At 33.1% G+C, this 21,482-nt stretch overlaps 1 pseudogene; it reads right to left on the minus strand.

Moving 5' to 3' along the window:
* Positions 1-18,064: 18,064 nt before the first annotated feature.
* LOC107845067 lies at positions 18,065-19,510 on the minus strand (annotated as a pseudogene).
* Between the last annotated feature and the right edge of the window lie 1,972 nt (positions 19,511-21,482).

Below are 21,482 nucleotides of genomic sequence, written 5' to 3' on the forward strand. Positions count from 1 at the left end.
GGAGCTCGCTGGTAGGATGGTGTTCTCTGGCGTGGGGAAGAGAACGGAGCAGCGGCGGAAGCTATGGATGAATTGATCTGAGTCGTTGGATCAACTTTGATCAACAACCAAGATTAAGGTATTTAAAAATGGGCCAATTGGAATTTAAATAGGACCCAAATTGATATTCGATTTTGGCTAAAATTGATACCAATTGCAATAAAATTGGCTAACAATTAAACACAATAAAGAAAAATTGGATAAAAGTGATTGCTAGTTTAATAAATGTAATAATCATAATAATAATGAGACGTCCTATTAAAATAAATTAATGTTACGTCAAAATTATTATAAAAATTGTCCATAATAACAACAACAACAACAACAACAATTATAGTAAATACAATAATAATAGATAATATATTTGTAAATTGTGAGTGTGCACGTTTACGTGAAAAAAATAATTTAATAAATATTAATAAAATTATGTAAAATGTCATATTTAAATTAATAAATTATAAAAAATGATGCTTAAAAGTAATAGAATAATTGGTACATTTTTAAATCATGAATGTGACTTGTCGAAAATTATTTGATACCAAAATAATGCACCAAGAATATTAATATTAAAAGTTAAATAATTTTGACAAACATAGCAGCCTAAAAGGAGTATCAAGTGATCAAAATTAGGTGTCAACAGTAGCTTGAACCAACAAAAAATCAAGCTTTGAATTAATCTTTATTAATTATATCATTAATTATTCTATATTTTTATTAATATCGTAAATAATTTTTATTTGTAACTAATGTAGTAAAATATCTTGAGCTGAATGTCTTATCAGAAATATCATTTTTACCCTACAAAGATAAAAATAATATCTACGTACATCTTACATTCCCAAACATCATTTGTGGAACTACATATCCAATTAGATCCCTCTATAACGTCACCTCATTATAACCACTAAAAAGATTTCAATTTACCTATATAAGTGGAACGAAAAATAAAATAGAAGTATTAGTGGCGACAAAAAAGATGGCCACAGTAGATCTCCCTTTAGCAACAATTAAATCGCCACAAAAGACTTTTAGTAGCGACAACTCGTACGTCGCCACTAACCCAAATTTTGTTGAAAAATTACTATATATTTCTGGTGACCTACGCATAGTCGCCACTAAATATATCACTATTAGTGACGACTTTAATGGTCGCCCCTAAATTTTATACCTTTTGTGGCAACCTTTATATGTCGCCACATAAATCCTAACTTTTGTGACAACTGTTTGTGTTGCCACTGAAAGTCGTTACAAAAAATTGTATTTCTTGTAGTAGCTAGCATTGACAAAGATGCAGATCTTGATCGTACATACTCAAGAGGTCAGAAAAGAATGAGAAGGTGGCTTCCAAGTAGGAGGAAGAGGATAAAGGAGTATGGTTGAAACATAGTGATATGGGTCATGCTGCGACACTAAATCAGCGCTACTTGGGAGGCAACCCAAGTTAAGGTAGGTATTTGATTTTCTTATTTTCTTTTTATTTCACATAGTTTTTGTTTTGTAGTTTTGAGTCACAGGTTGAAGGAAAGTTCGAGTACCGAAAATCCAATCTAAGAAGCATGTCAAAGACTGGGTGTGAGGTCCACTCGATCTCATTGATGATTAAGACACTGCTAGCAAGGCCTAGAGGCCTCAGAGAGTATTTCTATCTCTAATTTTGAATTATACTTTGAGGACAAAGTGTGTTTTTAAGTGTGGGGTGGGGAATCTTCTTATGATTCAGGGTGAAGTGTTGCAATAGGATTCTAATTCTTAGTTGTTTTCTAATTTTTGGTCAAATTTTTAAAAAATACAAAATATTTTCTCTTTGGTTATTTTTAATTTTGTGGTTTCAGTCTAGTAGTTCACATTTTGCTCACCCATTAATTTTTCTTTTCAATTTTTCTCGAGGGGACTCCCTTTGAACCTAGTATTCCTTTTTTGTTTTTAGGAGTGAATTTTAAAAAAAATTGTGTTAGGAAAAAGTGAGATGTTCTTTCTATGTGCTATGTATGATTACATCGTACAAATGGGTTTTGAATATTAAAACATGTTGAATGACTACTTTTGAGACTCCTAGGCTTATTTATTTGACTCTGGTGTAATGTTGGCTTAATTCTAAATTTATGTTATTGCTTGGATAGAGTCTATAATGTTCCTACTTGATTTGAGAATGTGCCCTATGTGATGTGTGGTTCTTGTGGTATTTCTTGTTGTATATTGATGTCTAAAACTTATTTGGTGTGTGTACAAAGCAAAATAAAAAATGTGGGTTAGGAGATGACGTAGGCATTTTTTTGATAGCCATGATTCGCGCCCCTTTTTATCTACCCTTGTGCATAATCCTAACTAGTCCCGTTGAGCCTTTAGAGTATATTCTTTGGTAGTCACATGAGTAGGCTATTCCCCTTCTTTGATTGTCCATAATTTGATCCAAATCACCTAAGCACTTTAGTTGAAAAATTAATAAGATTAAAGAGTGTGAAATTCAAAAAAAAAAAAAGAGGTGAAAGTGAAGCCTTGAAAGAATAACTATTAGTTTTGAAAAAGTTGATGTGTAGTGGTTAGGAGTGCGGTAATGAAAAAAAAAAAAAAGAGAAATTGATCAATATTGAATCATGCATTGATAGAGAATACTCCCTCATTAATATAGATGAACTAGCTTAAAGAGATGGGGCAAAACAAAAGAGGTGTGAAGGTAAAGGTAAGGAAAGTTCTGTTGTTGAGAAAAGAGTTCAATGTTATATATGATGTATTAAAGCACTTCTGGAAGATAGTCAATATTACTGGCTAGAATAGTTTTTACCCGTTCCTTAGTCTACATTACTACCCTTTAAGTTTTATTTGATCTTAAGCTTTAATATTCTAATATTACTAGAGTACTACACTAAGGGAAACCCTATGGTTTATCTTGTGTGACATGTGTATTCTCTATGTAAGGGAGAGTAAATTGATTTGTATACCCATTTTTGTGATAAATTGAATCTCGGTGAGTGAATATAGGACACTCTTTTATAGTGCAGGCGTATGTTTGATGATAGTTGGGTGACTTATATGATATCTTTGATTGAGTAATATTCATGAGTTTTATAACTTAGTGGAGTCAGTTCTTGAGGATATGAGGTTTTAGAGTAGTATTCATGAGTTTTCAGAAGTATATGACCTGCTTAACTATGAAACTTGTTATCTATGTAGTCATTGTAGTGCTAGATTGAGTGTCTTGCTTGTAGTAGTAATGCTGGTGTCTTCCTTATATGATGCATAATGAAAAGAGTTGTTCGAAACAAGGCTTTAAGTGTAGGGTGATGATCTTAGGTGAATTTATGCACCTAAGTGTTATAACCTCTATGTAATTACCTAGTTTTGAGGAATTCTCCTATTCATAATGAGTTAAGATTCATATAACTGAGCATCTAAGTGTTAATTTACTTGTTTATAGTGTTTAAGGTATGTTCAAAACAAGTTTGGAATGAAAACGATCACTTAGAATGTAAACGAGAAAACTAGTGTTCTTCGCTTGAGCTATGTGTTGTTCTAGTTTGTCTTGTTAACTTCTATGGTGTTTTAAGTTCTAATTCGTGGTATTTTATGATATAGGAAGCTTGTTGAGATGTTAAACTCAATTATGGAATGATGCAAAAGTAGAATTCAAAAAGGAAAAACACCCAACCATTGCAGAACACGAAGTTAAATCGATGGAGCAAACAGTGTCAAAATCTGGAAATTCTGAGCATAAGGGCGTGCCACATCCTTGGATATCCACATTAAGGGTTTTCCTCTCCCTTAGAAACAAACCAAATTGTCACATTCCAGCAAGCATATGCGATAAGGGTGTGCCGCATCCTTATCGTACCAATGCAAGAGCGTGGCACACCCATGTGTCAAAATCGGGCACTAAGCTCCCATTATAAATAGGACACTCCTATCTTTTGGTACATACTTTGGATGAACTTTAGGGATTGGAATACACTTGAGGAGGCTTCTTTTAGGGGTTTTAATTTTTCCCTTAGTTACATGAATTCCATTATTTTGATTTTTTGTAATTCTATGAGTGGCTAAACGCCCTCATCCGGGGTTGAGGCCATGGACATAAGTACTTAATCTTGTAATTAAGTTAGTTAATACTATTTATCATTACTGGTTGTTCATATATCTTTGTATTTACTATTCTACAGATTCACGATCCTTAGAATAAACACATATATCTATGGCGAGCCCGAAATGAGGATCGATAAATTAAACGTGGGATGCATGGAGTAGGATATTAATCATTCAAGGAATTGAAGTTAGGATTTGTATCTAGGATAGGAATATATCTAATTTTTCCTATGTGGTTCATACATGGAAAGAAATACATATGCGTTTAGCTTAGTTCTTGCATCCCCACTCAGCAATATAGTTGTGAGGCTAAGTTAGATAGATGATTGAAGGCTCAAAAGACCATAATTATGTTATCAACCCTTTGAATCAATAACTAATATAGTTGACCACACCAATGATATTTCATAGCTAAGTAGGATTATTTGTAGTGCCCCAGCCTAGGGTTTTTCCCCATTATTGTTCAAAGTATTTTATATTCCCACAGTGTCTACGTTTACTTCTAGTTTTCAAGTCCCGAACATTATTGGTTACTTCTGATTTTGTTTGTTCTTAGTAGTGGAACTAAAATTAGATCTTTGTTGAATACAAGTTCCAGAGGGATTGATACTTGGCTTTTAAAGGTCACTTTACTAATTGGGTGACCAGTGCACTTACATGTGCACTTGGATGCAACTATTACAATACCAATTTGGGAATTTCTTAATGAAAAACTCCATGGTTAATGGTATGTGAAAATATTTTAATTGATATTTAATGGAAATTGTGTAGCTTCACTGAGAAAGTGTAGTCCTTGTGACCAACAATTGAAACCACGTTTGCCGACGTTGGGGTCTATGACCAATGTGTGCTTGCTTCACACAGTTGTACGCATTTATTCATTTGGGAGGCTATTGTCCATTGGTGACTTTAGCCTAACATGGATTGAGTATCCTCGATGGGGGGGGGGGGGGGGAGGACCATACTCATATAGCCCGTGGGTAACTGGAGCTCGTGCAGCTACATAGTCTAGGTTTAAATTTTAATAGGTCATATCTTTATGGTCCTTGTTCCCTGCCCCCTATTTTATTATTATTACTATAGAGTGTGATCATGTGATTTATGGCTGCTTTTGGTACATGTATATTCTATCACTTTCCTTGGGTTGCATGTCAGTACTCATCGTACTGACCATTCTCAAAAGCTATATCATTTCATGATGTAGGTTCGGAGGCCTTCTATTGTGACGCTGTGCAGCGTAGGTCGTTCGTATCTTATTGGACAGCTGGTGAGAAGTGGTGAGCCCTTCATCCTCTGAAAGGCCTTGTTACTTTTTGGTCTCTTTATTCTTTTCGATTCTTTTGGTTTTTCCTGTTAGTCGGGGTCATGTCTCGACTTAGTGGATGTTTTAAGGATAGAGGCTTTGTAGACAGTGTTGGGTTGACATTTTCATATTGGGCATTTAAACTATGGATTTCATTCTAATGGTTTGTTAAATCTTTCATTTTATGGATTGGCTTCCGCACTTTATTTATAGGAAAAATTACATATATACACAAGGTACTATTACTTATTACATAAAATCCCTTATTTAAAAAGTAATTACAAAAATCTCATATTAATTACATAGAATCCCTTCCTTTTAGACTTTGTCTCTCTTCTGCCTCATACATCCCAAAACATCCAATTTTTGCTTTATTTTTAGTCCGATTTTTGCTCCATTATTGCACTTCTTATTTAACGCCTTATTTTAAGCTACGTGATTTGGGGGGTTTCAAATTTGTTTAAATAAGGTCTATTATTTCAAATTATTATGGAAGTAATTTATTTCATAATAAATTTTCATAAAATCAAATAACGCATTTTATTTTAAGTCGTTCAAATTTGTTTTATATTATAGAAGAGAGATTCATTATTTCTTCTATACCTTAATTTGAACTATAATATGCATTACAAATTATTATGAAAATAAAATCAGATCCAATTATTTTTATAGTCAACGACTTGAAAGTTGATTTGAACTATAATATCCAAATTATTTCTCCTTTTTGGTTGCATGTATGATTTTATCAAATTATCTGCTTTTGCAATGTCATACATAAAAAGTAAAGCATAATAAAAACGAATACACTTGCATCATATATAGAAAGTAAACTATAATACATTCTCATACATATAACACATGGTGTTGTTGGAGTGTACATCATACATATAACACTGGCATCATACATAGAAAGTAAAGTATAATATGTTCTCATACATATAATGTGAAATGTTTTTACTTAAATATAAATCATACATAGAAAGTAAAGTATAGTACATTAACATACATATAAAACATGTTGTTGTTGGAGTGTAAATCATACATATAACACTAACACATACATAGAAAAAAGTGTGTAATGCATTCTCATATGTGTAAATTTCATAAACAATGTCAAAATATCATTTAAACTCGGTAATGTATTATAATTTCTCATATAATACTGTGCAAATTTTTATTAAAAACAAATACACTAAGAGGGTACGAGGCGCCATTGGTTATTCGTGATGACGTCAGTGGTGGTGACAGTGGGGGAGAAACGAGAAACGACGTTGATCTTGGCAGTTGGTTGCCCTTGCTTGTTCACCGGCTTGAGAAAGAGGAGTGAAGTGATGAAGGCACCTGTAACGATCTGAGACTATCCCCTAGTCGTCACACGGTGCTTGCGACCCCAAAGAACCACAAGCTAACCCAGGAATGATATCTGATGTGATCACTGAACAACAATACTGAAATAATTATGGAATAATAGACTGAAATGCCATAAGGTTCAAAACATCTAGAATACTGATAATGAATAATAACATCTGAATCTGAAATACTGTCTGAAAATCTAGTCTGAAAAGCCTCTAACTGAATCTGTCCGAAAGTGGAGTTGATGGGACAATCCCCCAACTAACTCCATCTACGAAAATACTGCTATGCTGAAGTACTGAAATAAAAGCATATCCTCAATAGATGAGGAATCACTGCTAAATCTGCCACTACTGGCTAAATCTGGCTAAGCACGGTCAGGAACCTGAGAGTCCGAACCTATGATATGAAATATCATAGCGCAAGAAACGGGTATGCGATCAGTACGTGAGAATGTATTGGTATGCTAAATGAGGTAAGTCTTAATGCATGGGTTCATATGCATGAACAATAACTAACTGAATGGTATGCAAGAGCTGGATTAACATACATGGAGGATCTGTAACTACTAAACATACTGTGCATACTATAACTGAGTAACTGAATCTGATAACTGAATATACTGATAATCTGTGATCACTAATAATATGAATTACTGATAACTGAGTGACTATAGCTGACAGTCCTGATTCTGTAGACCTGAACTAAAGACTAAGATTGAAACTGAAACTGTGGGAGTCCTCACTTAACCGGCATACCCCTGAGTAAGCTAAGTGCGGTTCAACCTGTAACCCCAGTTGAAAGGACACCAGTACCGTGCCATGGGTAAAGACACTGTTATGGTCAAGCCTATCTGACGGGTGACCCTGAATAGAAAGTCAAACCTAATCTGATAGGTGACCCCTGAGAGGTAGCCAAGCCTTAATCTGACGGGTGACTCCTCATATCCTACGATGGCTACGTAGTTCTGCAGTGTGAGACTACTACTAACGACTCTGCCTACCTTATGGGAGAAGTCGTCACCTTCACACTCGCTTGGTGCTAGTTTTTACTCCAAACTAAAAGACACTGAACTGAGTATACTGAACTGGATTGGACTGATACTGAGATTACTGAGTTTTTCTAAGTTCTGTAACTGACTGAGAGTACTACTGATCGTGACATGACTGCTATTTTTCTACCACTGACACTTGCTCTGGCTAAACAGCTAAATTGTCGGGTATTAAATACCCCCAGGACTCGATAGCATGAAAAGTAACGCAAAGCATCATCTTGAATAACATAACAATATTTACTTGGGCATAATTCATTCACAGAGACATTTCATCAAACACTTGTAAGGCATTAGCTTGTACATAGATGGGGAATATATGTTAGTATGCTATAATGGCATATTTCATTCTCATAGATAATTTATCAAACACATAAGAAACATACTTGGATTATTAAATCATAAACACTTAGAGTTAACGTGGTTACAACAATCAACTTGCAAATTGGAGGGTTTATCATGAATATCACGTAATTCAACACATACTAGAATCAATTCTTGGAACTTGTAATCTAAATCATGGATTACAACTCAAACAACACCATGAATATGAATTCAATCGAATTCAAATATGGAAATCATAAATCTTGTATTTTGAAAAAAGATTCTTGAGCTCCATGGAAGGTAAGGATCCATGGATGAACATCTAACATACCTTAATTCGTGAGATTCTTGGAGTTCTTGGAGAGATTCTTGGGATTGACCTTGATTCTTGAGAGCTAGGGTTTGTTTTCTTGAGAGAGAAATACCTTTTTATTTTGGAGGAAAGTGAATAATGAAGGTCTTAAATGTTTTTAGGGCTTAAATCCTACTCTTGGGTGGAATAAAATCATAGGCAAAGACTGGTTTAACCCTGGGCGCAACTTTAATTTTTCATGAAATTTTTCTGATCTGAACCCCTGGCGCTACACGACATTATCACGCCATATCATTGGAAAATAACAACTGGGAAATTGCATGGTGGTATGATGTGGTGGTATCGTGTTACCACTTTGTTTGTGAACTGTAAGTGCACCGCGACGCGGTAGAATCGCGCTAGTACACTAAAAATTGACAATTGTGAACTGGCTCTATGGCGCGATGCGCCAATATCGCAGAGCAACACTAAAAATTGGCAATTTCTATTTTGACACACTCTGCAACGCGTTACTATCCTGAATGACGATGTTTAACGACTGAAACTTAAAATCACCATAACTTCTTACCCGGTTGTCGGATTTAGGCAAATTTTATATCGTTGGAAAGCTAATTGAATTTTCTACACAATGACAAACTCTAATATGAAAATTACTGATTATTTCAAAATTTTTATTTAGGATAACCCATGTATTGAGGGTTAATCTAGGCTAGGAAAATACGGAATATTACAACACCGTTGACTGTTCATGATGGCGCCGATGGTGGCAACTTTGGGAGAGGAACGAGAAATGATGTCAATATTGGTGGATGGACACCCTTGCGTGTTCACCGGCATGAGGAAAAAGAGTGGAGCAGTGAACGATAGTGACAACTATAAACCAGAGGTGACGTCGTTGATTTTTTTAGGGAGATGAAGAGAGATATTTCAGGATATTTTTTGAATTTGAATTACAGTTACTATATTTAAGAATTGAAAAAATCAGAACATTAATTACTGTCGTTATTAAGGTAAGAGAATAATTGAATCTGATTTTATTTTGATAATTTAAGGACAAACAGTTTCCTCATACATTGGAGTTATGTATGAGGTACATTGGCATGCATGTGTATTTTCCCAAATCTGGGAAAGATAAAGTCAATCTGAAATCTTATGTAATTAGTTTTATTTAGGATGAGATTTATGTTGTTTATACTTATTTATATTCCTATGCTTATGATGTAAGGCTAAGGGGTCATCCCATGCCTTGGATAGACTTGGAATGTTCGTCACGGTCAGGATCCCGATTCTGATCGTGATAATGCTTAATGTTCTAAAATTGCTGCTACTTATTCACATGCAAAAGTCAACAACATTATGCCCGAGAAAGGCAAAGTTGAACCTTATCAATTTTCTATATATAGACCTTTTCTATCTTTGTAAGAGATACAGAAAAAGTAAAAGAATTATGCTATTACTCTTAAAATTATCCCTCCCCTGACTGTTAATTACTTTTACTCTAATATTTTGATTCTATTTTAAAATAATATTTTTAAAAAATTTACTAATATATTTCATAAGACACGTCTCAATCCTCCTTGGGAAATGTGTATACCTTATGGACGATACAATAATATGGTATCTAGACTAAATTATTAAGGAATTATAATCCTAGGTTACAATCCCTGGACTACTTTATCCCATATGAGAGGTGGTATAAAATATCTAATGGTTGATCGGATAAAATGGGTTATACCAAAATTGAATTAGGTATTAGCTATACCATGTTTGGTTGATGGTATAAATTAGTCCTGGGATAAATTTATCTCATGAAACAAATATAATATAAATTTCATCCATGAGATATCTCAAACTTATCCATGGGATATCCCACCTTATACTCATGAGATATCTCAAACTTATCCATGGGATATTCCGCCTTATACTCCTACCGAACTATGTCTCAATGCATTATCGATAAGCATATGAGGCTGATTTTGAATTATGGCCTGCCAGAGGCACATCAAAAACTGTTGTACGTGTGTGAATTAGAAATTTAGTCCAAAAGCACATCAATCTCGTGTGAATAAAATTCAAAAGCAAATTAAAAATAAAATCGGTCCCAAAAATGAAAGCTATTTGAATGTTGAAAATAAGAGAGGAAAAATTAGTAGAAATTATTCATTACGCAAGAGTTTGAAATACACTTCTTTACTTGATTATGATTTATTAATATAAAATTTTACTTCTATTTATAACAAATATCATGATTTGATATGAAGAATAAGACAATTTTATTTATGACCCTCAATGTATGTGCTCTCTTGACGGGTTAGTGTTTATACAAGCTAATGATACCATGACATACAATATTGCTATTGCTTAGATTTTTATACAAAGCTATTGCTTACATTTTTTACTTATTTAGAAGAGTAAACTCATAATTTATATTAATTGTGTTACACCCCTATTTTTACCGCCCCGCCCGCTAGGGAGTTGATTTTTGAGAAAATGGATTTTTCCAATTAAAGTGATGTTTTGAATAGGGATTATTTTATTTACAGAGTAGCCACTTGGAATTGAGTTTGGATGTTCCAAGTCACCTTATTGAATCCCTATTCAAAAGGAAATGACTCTTTGTTTTTGATCTGCGAACTAGAAATTTGGATAAGAAATTCTATTGACTGAGGAGAAGGTGTCCCACTTTTATTTATTTTTTAATATATTTAAAACTGTACTGATGTGTGGCTTACCTATAGTATTACTTTTTGGCCTTACCAGGAGTCTTGATATATTTCTCGCTCCTTTTAGGGATTTATAGATCGTCCCATTTTCCAAGACGAATAAGATGTCAACTAGGGGGTGACACCCTATGAAGATGAAATAGGATGTCAATTAGGGGATGACGCCTTATTAAGAAGAATAAGATGTCAACTAGGGGATGACGCCCTATGAAGACGAATAAGATGTCAACTAGGGGATGGCACCCTATGAAGATGAGATAAAATGAAGACAAATAAGATGTCAACTAGGGGATGGCGCCCTATGAAGATGAATAAGATGTCAACTAGGGGATATCGCCCTATGAAGATGAATAAGAAGTCAACTAGGGGATGACGCCCTATGAAGACAAGATAAGATGTCAACTAGGGGATGGAACCCTATGAAGACGAGATAAGATGTCAACTAGGGGATGGCTCCCTATGAAGACAATAAGATATCAACTAGGGAATGGTGCCCTATGAAGATGAATAGAATGTCAACTAGGGGATGACACCCTATAAAGATGAGATAAGATGTCAACTAGGGGATGACGCCCTATGAAGACGAATAAGATGTCAACTAGGGGATAGCGCCCTATGAAGACGAGTTAAGATGTCAACTAGGAGATGGTGCCCTATGAAGACGAATAAAATGTCAACTAGGGGATGACGCCCTATGAAGATGAAATAAGATGTCAACTAGGGGATGGCGCCTTATGAAGACGAATAAGATGTCAACTAGGGGATGACGCCCTATGAAGATTAAATAAGATGTTAACTAGGGGATGACGCCCTACGAAGACGAGATAAGGTATCAACTAGGAGATGACACCCTATGAAGATGAATAAGATGTCAACTAGGGAATGGCGCCCTATGAAGATGAAATAAGATGTCCACTAGGGGATGACACCCTATGAAGACGAATAAGATGTCAACTAGGGGATGACACCCTATGAAGACGAAATAAGATGTCAACTAGGGGATAACACCCTATAAAGACGAATAAGATGTCAACTAGGGGATGACACCTTATGAAGACGAATAAGATGTCAACTTGGGGATGGTGCCCTATAAAGATGAATAAGATGTCCACTAGGGGATGGCGTCCTATGAAGACAAATAAGATGTCAACTAGAGGATGGCGTCCGAAGACGAGATAAGATGTCAACTAGGGGATGGCGCCCTATGAAGACAAAGTAGGATGTCCACTAGGGGATGACGCCCTATGAAGACGAATAAGATGTCAAGTAGGGGATTGCGCCCTATGAAGACGAATAAGATGTCAACTAGGGGGTGTCGCGCTATGAAGACGAGTTAAGATGTCAACTGGGGGATGACACCTTATGAAGATGAAATGAATTGTCAACTAGGGTATTTTTTTTCTTGTTATTATTATTATTATTATTTTATTTTATTTTATTTATTTATTATTATTATTATTTTTGTATATATATATACAAAAAAATGCCCTAGTTTTATACCTTTCAGGGGTGTAAAAAATTTTATTCAACGAGATCGAATCCTATCATAGGATTGCCTATGTATCTTGCGTAGCAAGAATTAGGTCAAACGTAGTTCACAATAACATAATTTTTTATTTTATTTTCTTAAAGTATGTGCTTTGTAAAGATCAGAAAAATGAGAAGGATGAAAAAAAACTCATTTCTTGACTTCGATTGATACCAACAATTAGTATTACGCATTGGAGTCATCTCAAATTACTTTCAAATAAGAATCGAGGTCAACTCAAAAGTAATCACTATAGTTTCAAATGGTACCTCAGATATACTTAAGTTTTATACAAGATATATATGTCTTGCTCCGAATCAAGCATTTAAATTACTCTTATCTTCATGTTTCTAGTGCCTTTACCACAACTAAAGTTCTAATTCACTCAACATAAAAGAGTTTAAATTTTAGGATGTTCAAGAAGCACTCACACTCAGAAAGATATTCAATGCATACAATGAGATACCATAAGCTTGGCCATCATGTAAGTATCCACTAATGTGAGAACACTCAAAATGAAATCAAGTAGGACTTGTCATTGGCTTGTAGTGTTAGCTTAGGGATGGGTAGGATATTTATTTGGGATGTAAGTAACTAATTCCTTAATGAGCACTGCACTGTTTCCGTGTTTTTTGTTGCGGTTTGATGCTCGATCTTCTTTGTTGTGCTTTTTTGTCCCTTGTTATGTATTTGCTTCGACTTTGTTTGAATCTTGTGCTAGAGTTTTTCCCCTTTCCTTTTCGATAAAAGTATTTTTTTTATTTTTTATTTTATTTTTTTTGATGAAGATTCTCCATCTTTGTTGGAGTTTTTTATTTTTAATGGGGTTTTTGCTCCTTCTTCTTTGAAGTCGTCTTTTGTTTTTGTTCTCCTAGGGATATACGTTCTTTACCTTTGGCGACTTTGATATTGAATCTTTATTTGCAACTTGTACGTATTTAGTGCGCTCAATGAGGTAGGACAAAAGAGGGATATGCATATAAGCACTCGAAAGGTATAGGCCCTGATGTATTTTTTCAAGGAAAAAGTTTCAGGCTCAAAGGGGGAAATGCTAGGGATTAATTTCATTTGGTGGGTTGTGGAATGCACAAGCAAATCAAAAAAGGCCTACAATCCTTTCCAAATCAAGTGTTATCTCAGAATTTTGCCTCAACAGACATTCAAGCCAAGTTCTAGATCAACAGAGAGATGCCATTGAATTTTCAATCTAAAGCTCACCACACGATACACATGAAACAGTGAGGTAAGATTTATTTTAAACTTGACTTAGAGCAAGAAAATTTTACAAGTGCAAGTTTAGTATTATTAGAGGTACCAAAAGAATTTATAGTTCACAGCCAAGTTGGCCAACTCTATTATGTTTTGTAATTCAACATGTTTTTTTTTTATTCATATTTTAAATATGTTGGTATCAATTGCCAAGTGGAGATTTTTTTTATTTTTTATTTAAAAAGAAAAATGAGACCTAACCCAAAAGAAGAGTTGCCTACGTATCTTGTTGAAATAAGAATCAGGTCAGACGTAGTTCAGGAAGCTTAAAATATGAAGTAAGAGCCCTTTTTTTTCTTTTTGAATTTCGAATAGGGAGGAAAAACTTTTTTTTTTTTTAAATCTTAATAAAAACTTTCATTTTTTTTATATTTGTCTAAGGATTTCTTTTTGAAGAAGACTAACTATCTTTATTTTTTAAAAAAATTATCAATAAGATTTTTTTTTCAAATTTAATGAGCATCACTGAACCTAAGAAAGGTTGCCTACGTATCTCATTAAGATGAGAATCAGGTGTGCGTAGTTCGTGCAACTAGGGCAAACTAGATAATTTAGAATTTTTTATTGTGAAAGAAAATCACGCACCTTATTTGGGTTTCGAAAAAGAATAGGTTTTAAAGAGCAATTTTCAGCCTCTCTTGCTTTAATGAATTCCAAAGCCGGCCAACATTCAAAACAACCAGATAGTTAATGCGACTAGTAGCACAGAAAATGGATAGTCTTAAAAGAGGGTACTTTCCGATATTCAAGCCTTTCCGATGGCCATGTCTAAGTTTCAGTTCTACGAGATTTAATCTAATGGCGAAAAATGTTTAGACTGGCTGTAAAACGAGAGGACAACTCGAGTCGGGCAGGGACAACTTACCAATAGCAGTGCTTTTTGGCCTCACCATTGGTCTTTTCCATCCTAAAACATACATGACTATAGAATCCTTCCCAGGAGCGTTGCCGCATCTCTAGTATCTCAAAGCTAGGGAGCGTATGCAACATCTCCGAATATAAAGTATCTCAGAAGACTCAGATGGGTGCGCGAGAGAAGACAATTTATATTGAAATTCACATAATATCAAAACGATAAACAATTAGACACATAGCACATTTAGGCCAGCAAATACAATATTTTAAAATATATAAAGCCAAATAAGTCAATATACAAGCTCAAATTCTGGACATTTTCCAACAGCGTCGCTATCTGTCACACTCTTATTTTTACCGCCCCCGACCCTGCTAAGGAGTTGGTTTTTGAGAAAATAGATTTTTCCAATTAAAGTGACATTTTGAATAGGGATTATTTTATTTACAGAGTCGCCACTTGGAATTGAGTTTGAGTTTTCCAAGTCACCTTATTGAATCCCTATTCAAAAGGAAATGACTCTTTATTTTTGGTCTGCGAACTAGAAATTCGGATAATTCTATTGACCGAGGGGAAGGTGTTAGGCTCCCCTCGAGTCCCGTGGTTCTAGCACGGTCACTTTAATGACTCATGTCTGACTTAAATTAATCTTTTGGATATATAATATTTGTTGGCCTAAAAGTGACTTCTATCCCACTTTTATTTATTTTTTAATATATACAAAACTGTATTGATGTGTGGCTTATCGATAGTAGTACTTTTTGGCCTTACCACGAGTCTTGATATATTTCTCGCGCCTTTGAGGGATTAATAGATCTTTCCATTTTTCAACTCTAGATAAGCACCTAACAAGTTTCAAATCTACCCAACTCGGTTCAAACATCTTCAAATGGTATATTAAATTTTATTGTAACGAATGGTCGGTAGCAGGGCTTTCCAACTTCATCGTTAACTTTCACCTGTATTAAACTTAAAATTTTCTTGAGATTAAGAACCTCACTTGTTCTTTTACAAGTCCGCTCCCTTGCAAATGAGTTTTTCCTCTTTTTTTTTGTATGCATTTATGATTATATATTTTAATATTTTTAAACGAAAAGGATTAGTCTTACGCTTTAACGAACAAAACTATATATAAGCTAAACAAAATTACTTAAAAGTAATTTAACATAATAACATAATAAAGTTTAATTAATAAAATTACAGTTAACAAAGTTATCATAATAATGAAGTTAACAACAAAACAAAAAAAAAAAAGAACAGAAAATATGTAATCAACATAACAAATTTATTTATTAAAAAAATGAAAATAATAAAATGAAATAAAAAAAATACTACTGTCCTCTTAAATCTTTTCTCAAAACTAAACCGTTGCTTTTGATTTTCTCTAGGTGATCTTCTATATTGAACCAAACTTGTACCAATTCTATAGTCTCAAAACTGTATGAAACAATTGTACCCTTCATCAACGTCATATACTAACAAACATAAAATCCATATCTAAAATAATTTTTGCATAGTAAGAAAAAAACTTGTATTAAAACATTCTACTCTTTTCTTTTGTACTGTCAATTTCTTTCTTCTTTTTTTTTTGTTTACTTTTTTTTTTTCTAAGTCTATATACATCTCACAATATTTTCTTATAAGAATGTTTAGGGTGGTAAAATGTGTGCATGTGTGTGCATTTTTTTTTTAAATTCTTTTTGCATGCATGCACGCATATAGGTTGAAGATTCTAGTTACAACGCAATAGTACTAATCGCATGTCAACCGAATACAACGTTACATCTTTTAACGCTAATGACCCTAACAACTATCTCATTTGGAAATTAATCAAATTTAGTTAATGTTACTTTGGAATAGCAAACTAGTTATAAATGGCGACATAAAGTAAACTATATAAAAATAATAAATTGCACATAACGAATAATAGAAAAAGTCATGAAAATAACTCTATTCATGCTTCGATTCATAACCAAATTTACAAAAATAATGGTATAGGAATTAAATAAAAACCTGTATGATGAACTAAATCGAAAGAGGAGCTCTTACGTCGAACCAAAAAAAGAAACTCAAACAGAAAAACCCCAAACTCCACTTCTCACTTGTGTGTTTCTTCTTCCTATTCTTTGTTCCCTATTGTTTTCTTTCTTCTTTTCCTCTCTGTTTCTCTTATTTTCTCTCTTACTTTTCCTTTCTGTTTTCCTTAGTTTCTTCTTGGATTTTTTGTTTTCTCCTCAACTTTCTTTTTCTGTAATCCGTATGGGTTTCTCCCTTTTTCTATAATGTGTTGTGAGTGTGTTATATAGGGAGTGTATTTGAGTGGAATGTTGTGTGTTGTGCGCATGGGTGGAGGAAAAATGTGGAGAGATGGGGTAATGGGTAGCTTTTAGGTAATGGGTGTTGTGTCGTGTAGTGGAGGAAAATATGGAGAAATGGAGTAATGGGTAGCTTTCAGGATTTTTTTTTGTAATATTAATATAAAAATAATAATGATAAAATCTATTTAAAATTAATAAAAATATACATAAGTTAAATAGCTTGCCTTAGAATTATGATTAAAAAAAAATATTAATATCACTAGATTCTTTATTAAAAGTTAAAAGAAGAAGATAAATATAATTTTTATTATTATTTTTTTAAAATAGATAAATAAATACATAAATAATAATAAAATAAAAGCTTTTTAAAATGTGATTTCATTTTTGTAGTTTTCAAAACTTTTAACAAGCCTTTTAAAATAAGATAAACTTGAAAATCTAATTTAGACCTTAAAAAAACTAAAAAATTGAATATTAAAATGTTATAAAAAAACATTAGGTTTGGTAAAAAATTAGGTGTTTACAAATTGAAGGTTCCTTTTGACATTTTAAAAATATATGTGATAATCAACTTATTTCCCGCCATTGATTTATGATCGATCAAGGGGTTTATGTGAAGGGAGTATTATTTTATATCCGAAATGTTAAAAGGTATAAAGTGGGGGTTTTTAATGACAAATTTAGTTGAGTGATTTTATAAGGAAAAAAACTAACAAAATAAAAAGCAAATTGCAAAAAAAGATATATAAATGAGGTTGGGAAAAAAAAAAACTCTCTAATGTAGAAAGAACTAATATAAAGCAGTTGAATAATAATAAAGTCTTGGATGACATAAAGATACACCAAATACCGGCTTGAAAAAGGATTCTTATTTGGATTAGTATTACAACTACAATTTAATGTATTTCATCCGGGACACAAGAGGTTAGACTTTATGTCTATTTTGTTGGTAATTAATAAATTTTGTTAGTAATTAATAAACTCAAGCTTGCTATAGAAAACTGAGACCATGGGTGAATATAGCAGCAAAAGCATTCATTCGAGTTTTAGATAAAGACAAGTCAATCTCTAAATCTCCATCAAAGTCCTTAGATTTACTATGAGACATCGATATTCCATCATCATCATCAAGAGAAACGAACTCTAACTTCGCAGGTCTTCCCCATCCAAAATCAGCAGCATATAAGTCATGCTTTGGTGATCCGGCCAGCAACTGAAAGCGTTCAATTCCAATATAAGGTGTCCAATTCTTTAAACTAACTACCATTTAGGATCTATTCCTCATCCTTCATCCCTTTCTGAATGACTTCTCCAATTAATTCCACCGCAATTGTAAAGCCTTCCTTTCCAGCTAAGTCGGCATGTCTTGTTCTTGGTTAGTAGCCCACTGTGCAATTACCGAAATAAGATTGAGAAAATGGTGGATTGAGTCGCGCTCTGCAATCTCTTGTACATACAAAGAATTCCATCACATTGTCGTCTATGATCTCTTCTCCGATTGCGTCCTCTGATTTTATCAAGCATGTCCATACATAAGCACACGTTACAGTGAAAGATATTACATGAGTTAGAGTGATCCGTCGACTTGATAACATTAAAATCTTGAGTTTCTCGATATCATCTCGTCTTATAGTAAATGAACCTCGATCCTTGTGCTCAAGAGGAGTCACAATGTCACGCATCTCTAGATTACGTTTATTTATTTCTTCCCATATGGACATCCCTTGTCCATATAGGTCTTTGATTACAGACCTATCATAAAACGGAATAAACTCTTTCGATAAGAATTGTTCATGTCCACCGAATTTGTGGAGTTGAGCCCATGCTCTAATGAACCCTACTATGGTAGCTCCATCACCAGCAACGTGATGGTTAGTGAAACCAATGGATACACCAAAAATTCGGAAAAAGTGTCACTTGAATGGCTAAGATCGGGGCTAATTGGACCCCCGGTGCATCCTTAGGTTCCACCGACTGAGGAACAAAGTGATAAAAATCCTTACCATTACGATGATGGTCACCAATGAGATAATTGAAATTCATATTAGTCTCAGAAAAAGTAACTCGCACAGAATCTCCCATCACATAACGTAATTCAGGATATCCGTTCGAATTTAGTGGACAAACAACATTGCCAGCTAAGGATGTATATAGTGTTTGAGAGCGAGGGATAGTAAATCTTTAAGAGGAGGAATAATGTTAAGGATAAAATCGAGTTTGGTAATAGGGAGCTTGTAGTATAGTATCTGCTGTATATGGTGGAAGTCTAACCACAAGTATCAAAATAAGTAAGAGAGAGTGTCAGCTCAGGAACACCACCCGGAGGTGGTGCAACTTGACATTGCTCAATCAGGGATGCCATGTTTATTATTAGGTTTGGTTAAGAAAGACACATGTACAGAATTGGATTGGCTTATCAATATATATGGAGCCATGGAATGGTTGGTTCTGATGACACAAAAGAGTAATTTCATACTTAACGTTATTGGTCCCCTTTTCTCTCAGACTCTTTTAAGTTCTACCGTCAGATTTATCATTTAGGGCCGTTTGGTGTGAGGGATAAGGAAAGATCATCTCGAGATAACTTTTTAGTACCCCTTAATCCCTTGTTTGATTACAAAAGTGTCAAATAACTTATCCCAAGTTTAATAGTTAATACTGAGATAAGTTATTCCTATCTTGGGATGGTATAGTAATACCGAGATAACTTATATTAGAATAAAATGTGTAAATAACAAAATTATCCTCCTTAAACCCTCTTTTATACATCACTTTTCACATCCGTATATATTTTCATAATTTTTAATATTATTTCCTAAACTACTCGTTATTTTTTTGATAATATATTTTTCTATTAAAAAATTAAACTATAAATATAATTTTTATTGATGAATATATTGTACGTTGAATTTATTTGCCTAATGCTTATGTTTATTTATAATTTGATTTCTCTTATAAAAATATTGACTCCAATATTTAATTACATATTTTTAATTAAAGTCTTTTATCACTTACAAATTTAAATTTTATATATCAATTAAAATAAATATAACTTTATTATTTTACAATATAAGAGTAATATTGTAACGACCCTCCCGATCACTTGTGAAATTTTCTCATCTTCCCTATTTTTAGTTCTCTAGGTAGTTTGCATACGTGAATTATGACTTATAGGATGGTAGTACCAATTCGTGAGGTGTTCGGAGGCGATTTAAGTAATTAATAGGGTCCTTGAATTTTTATAAAGTTAAAATCGAAATAGTCAACTTTTGATCGAGACGACCTCAGATTAGTGTCATAGTGTTTCAATAGGCCCGGAATGTACCTTTTAGTCAGTGTACATATTTGATTTATTTCTATGGGATTATGAACAAATTTTGAAGATTTAGTAAAAGTTTTGGGTATTAGATAATTAATTTAGTTAGAAGTCGTGAGTCAAAAGTACATCTATTTTCTTCTCATGTAACCCACTTAAGACTAGTTGAAGTCCGTAGGTTTAACTTTAAATTATAAGAGGTCGTTTGGTTTGAATACAATTTATATTGGGATTAGTTATGATGTCATAAGTAATACTGGGATTAATTATACTGAGATTATTTCTTATTGAGTGTTTGGTTTGTTGTATTCAAAATGATATGCATTGTATAATTTCTAAGAATAAGTTAATTGATTACAAAAATATCCTCCACCTTATTTAACTTTTTTTTGTATAATTTTATTTCAAGCTTGAAATATTCATTCTTAAAATTAAAACTTCGATCTTATTTAGCTTTTTTTTTTTTGTGTCTGTGCATTCCAATGATTTTGTTGTGTGTATTTAAAAATAAAATTTTTATTTTATTTGGCTTAAATTTTTTGGTGTGTGCCTTCCTATAATTATGTTGTGTTTGTTTAAAAATAAATCTTACATATTAGTTAGTTTGAAATAAAACTTCTAGCTTAAATTTATTAAAGCAAAAGAGAATTTTTTGTTTATGTCACTTTATTTAAACACATATCACTCATATATTATAAAATATTAAAATTTATTTTAATTGATATATACAATATAAATTTTTAAGTGATTAAAAAATTATTTAATTTAAAATATGTAATTCAATAATACAATGAAGTCAATGTTTTTATTATTCTTAAGAGAAATTAAAATATATAAATAAACATAATAATTAGTCAAATAAATTCAGCGTTTAATATATTCATAAATAAAAAATATATTTAAATAGTGTATCTTTTTAATAAAATATATGAAGATTTATCATAAAATAATGAGTAGTGGAGGTTGTGACTGTCATTATAAATGGTATTAAAAATATTGTGAATATGTATGGATGTGA

This window comes from Capsicum annuum, chromosome 10 (assembly GCF_002878395.1).
Source record: "Capsicum annuum cultivar UCD-10X-F1 chromosome 10, UCD10Xv1.1, whole genome shotgun sequence".
In the NCBI taxonomy this organism is placed as follows: Eukaryota; Viridiplantae; Streptophyta; class Magnoliopsida; order Solanales; family Solanaceae; genus Capsicum; species Capsicum annuum.